Genomic DNA, 4,173 nt, shown 5'->3' on the forward strand with positions numbered 1-4,173 from the left:
TTCTGCTTAGATCTGCCTGGAGATAAAGAAGTGGTTTAGATAACTTACATAAGAGCCTTCAAACAGCAGGCTCCAGAGTCCCTTCACACCAGAGAACTGGCCTTTTGTATTCCTATCTCTGTGGTTTTTCTCCTCCCTATAATATCCCTCTCCCCTTCTTTCTAAATTTTATCTGTGCTTCGGGGTCCAGCTCAAATCACAGACTCCTCAACAAAGGCTTCCTAGACCACTCCAGTCCACCGAGATTTCCTTCTATTATGAAGTTTTGCAGTACTCACTTTCTATGTGATATATGAGGCACTGGGCATACAAGGTTTGACATCCTTAATTTTGTCGAGTGTTGCTACCCTGAAAGGCACAGACCTCCTTCTATTTACCTGAATCCTCCATAGTTGGGAACCTGGATCAAAATAGTTGTTCAGTAAACTCTTGTTGATTTATTAATTATTGGAAATAAAAGTTGTCCCAAAAGTCTTAATGCAGTTTTAACCTATTAGAGCCCAAATCCCTTTAAAACCTTTAAACCTTACAGCTTAAAACTGTACTAAAACTTTTGGGGACACACCATCTATCACTTTGCCCTATTTTAAAGTATTTGTTTTAAATTTGAAAAATTAATGCTCTACTAGGGAGCCAGATTCCTGGGTGCTACGGTCACATCATCTGAACCCTCAACAGGGCCAAAGGCAAGAGACCTAAGAAAAGACAAGAAGCAATGAAAAGTGGTACCGGAGTGCCTCCGGAGCTGTCCAAGTGCTGAAGCAAGGCAGAAGACTGGAGGTTGCCAGGATACGATTCAATTCAGCAGCCCTTCAAGACAGAGTCAGGTCGTTTAAGTCCTATAAGGCAGTTCTCAAGATATCTTTTTACCCAGTTTACACAACGCTTGCTTGCTCTAACCTCAGTCCTTCCTAAGTACTGTCTCATAATACTATCCAGTGGGGACGGAAGGGAGATGGAAAGGGACGATTAGTGTAACCAGCTTTCCAACAGAACCCCTAAATGTCAAACTCACATAATCTCCTATTGACGCATACACAATGTATGAACATATATCGATGTGGACACAATATACAGAAACATACACAATAGTCATATGCTCAGATGTACATACAAACGCCCACCAATTCAACGCACATCCAGGGAGACACATACACATTTGCATCCCCAACACACGCTTACGTGCGTCAGCACAGACACACTAACATGAATTACATGCATGTTTTCTGTCTTTGTCTATGCACAGACCCAGCCCAGTCTCTGCCCCAAGGCTTCCTCTCCTCGTTCCAAATTCCCATGTCCCTCCTCATCCCTGGAATCTCCAGGGCAAGACATCTTCAGTGTCCGAATCACTGACTAGGGACTGAGAACTAGGAAAGGACTAAAGCAGTCTGAGCCCCTAAGCAGAGCATTCTGGATGGCTGAGCTGCCCTGGGCAAAACCTTTTCTTTCTCAGCCTTAGTTTCCTCTTCTGTAAAATGGGCACGTGGAGGCTTAGCCCTGCCTGTTCCCTGCTGCATGGAAGGCTTTAGAATTCTTTCCTGCATCCCGAGTGAAGGAGGGGCTGGAGGGCTGCGGTGAATCAAAAGTTGGGGAGAGGGGTCCTTTCCTGGTTCAGGACTCGTACACTTCCAGAACCTCTCCTGAGAACGAGGGTCGGGGAGGGGGCTAGGAATACTGGGTGAGTCACCAGTGCATTTTGATTTTTCCCCAACCCCCCTACCCCCACCCCCGCCCCGCGCCCATACTCATGGCTCCTCCCCCACGGGGGCGGGCCCGAATAGAATAAAGCTCCACCCCCTCTGACCCTCCCCCGGCCCCCGGTGCGAATTTTGCGCTGGGGAGCGGCGGGCGATGCTGGAGGCGCGCGGAGCTGGGGAGCGGCTGGACTCGGCGCCGCATCTCCCCCGCCCGGAGCGGACTCTGTCCTGCCGCCAACTGCGGCATCCCTGGACCCTCCGGAGCCCCTTGAGCCTCGAGTCGGCAGCTTCCTTGTGACGGGACAGGCGCTGCAGGTGGGTCCCTGAGACCAACGGCAGGGTTAGGAACATACACGGCTTAGCCCTAAGGGAGCTAAAAGGACCCCTGGACTGGGTGGGTGGAGGGGTTAGTTTCTTTTAGGTGCGAGATTTGGCGGCACAGCAACCGGAGTGGTGTGTGTGTGTGTGTGTGTGTGTGTGTGTGTGTGTGTGTGTGTGTTGGGTGGTTGGGGGAGGGGGGAGTGTTCTGTGCTTTTCGGGGCCGTGGAGTGGTAAGAACTGAGCCCCTCTGGGAAGGGAGGCAGCGAAGACTAGCTTTGAGAGCCGAGCTGAGCAGCCTGTCAGGCTGAACACGCGGGCTTCTCAGGGGGTGGGGGAGGGGTGCTCCGGGCCCAGAGAGGGTCTGGGAGCAAAAGTTCTCTGGAGCAGCTCCCCAGAAGGACGTGTGTTCCACCATATCCCTTGATCCCATGGCCCCTCCTTATACCCTTGTCTCTGGACATATAGGACCCAAAGCCTTGGGTGCAGAAAGGCTAGCTCAGCTGGGAGCCAGATCTGTTGTCGACTGACCCGCTTATACTAGCAGATCAAAATTCAATTAAATCAGCATTTGTGGAGTAGCACCTATTGTGTGCAGGACACTCCGGTGCCCCGGGAGGGTCTGTTTTGCCCATTTCCTTCCCCTTGCTCGGCTCCCCAAGTTCCATCCCCTCAACCCTTTCTTGTATCCTCGGAGGGATCCCCGAATCCTCTCTCTCTCTCTCTCTCTCTCTCTCTCTCTCTCTCTCTCTCTCTCTCTCTCTCTCTCTCTCTCTCAGCCCAGACCAGGCACTAATTTCCATGACAACCGGGAGTTCTTTATTGGTGACAAAACGCCTAGGGGGCTGGAAGAGAAGGTTTGGGTGGGGGCTGGGAGAGAAGGAGTTAACCCATTTTGGAATAGGGCTAAGGATCTTCATCCCCATTCTTTGGCTCAGACCCTTTGAGGCAGGGTTGTTTTAGCTGAAGCCATAGGTCTTGGTTGGTGCTGGGGTGCTCACGTGTAGGCCAGGTGCCCAGGAGTGCGGGTGTCCATGTGTTCGGGTCGGTGATGGGGGGAGAGGGGCGTGGGTGCAGACACATGTGCACGAGTGAGATGGGGGAGGGGCTAGCAGGCACATGTTTCTGGCTAGGGGGAAGGGGTTTAGGGCTCTTTAGTTTCTGCATTTGTGCACTGTACATATATGTATATGTAGGGGCTCCATTTATGAGGCAATTTTCCTAAGAATGGAACCTGAGGATGGGGGGAAGGAGCAGAGATAGCTGACCTATCAGGCTGGAGAAGAATCCTCAGGGTCTTGAGATACTGGGTTTATTATTTGGAGAGCTGTATATTGCCTGTATGTATGGTTGGAGAGAGCAAAATGGGAGAAAGGGGAGTCTGATTTTGTTTCTCTGGTAGCATACCCAGCTGTGAACTTCCAATTAGACCCCTCCCTAATGTCTCCCACTTTCTGTCCTGGGGAACCTCATTTCTAGAAACATTCTCCCTCCCGCCCCTAGAGCCCCTGTCAACCTGTCATTTTATGCCACTTTCTCCCCAATACTCCTCTCTGCCCAAGGAATTGTATTCTACTGCCTCCTGAACAAACACCCCCTCTGATGATTAGGAACTCCCTCCCTCCCAGAAGAGTAGCTTTCTCTTTCTATCCCCCTCTCCCAACCCTCCCAGCCTGGTAACAGTGGCATTACCCTTTCACTGGACCATGGATATGGTATTCTGTCTCTCCTGAGCAGTAGGAATGAGGGGTAGAGGCTGGAGGAAGGACAGAGCTTCTCTGTGTGTCCCAACTCCCTCAGAAGCTCAGCCTGTTCTGTACCTGAGTCTGAGGAAGCCAGGATATGATGGGGTGGGGCCTGCCAGTGACAGCATAGGACACCTTTCCACTCCCCAATTCTGCTGGGATTGGATCATCCTCTGGACAATAACTATAGGTAGTAAAGGATAATTGGGGAGCACTGAGGAAAAGAACATGGCTACAGCCCTCCTAGCAGTCTAGACCCCGAAGCATTGTTTCCTGAAATGCAGTCTCATACTGAAAGTTAGATTTTGGGGTGCTGATCTTACCCCTATGAAATTAATTTTACATTCGCCATTCTGGATATTCACCAGTGGGGTGCTGTTTGGGAGTGGGGAAGAGGAGTGAGAGGTGGG

General features: G+C 51.0%; 1 protein-coding gene across 1 annotated transcript in view; it reads left to right on the forward strand.

Annotated features, from left to right (window-relative positions):
- The first annotated feature begins 1,822 nt into the window (after positions 1-1,822).
- Positions 1,823-4,173, forward strand: part of CAMKV (CaM kinase like vesicle associated) — a 24,235-nt gene continuing 21,884 nt past the window's right edge. The window contains exon 1 of the mRNA XM_069095416.1: positions 1,823-2,015. The gene's annotated coding sequence lies outside the window, so the exon portion shown is untranslated. The remainder of the gene's footprint in view (positions 2,016-4,173) is intronic.

The sequence above is a fragment of the Petaurus breviceps genome, unplaced genomic scaffold (assembly GCF_028583685.1).
Source record: "Petaurus breviceps papuanus isolate PSGF00001 unplaced genomic scaffold, PetGlider_PUasm1.0 227, whole genome shotgun sequence".
Taxonomy (NCBI): Eukaryota; Metazoa; Chordata; class Mammalia; order Diprotodontia; family Petauridae; genus Petaurus; species Petaurus breviceps.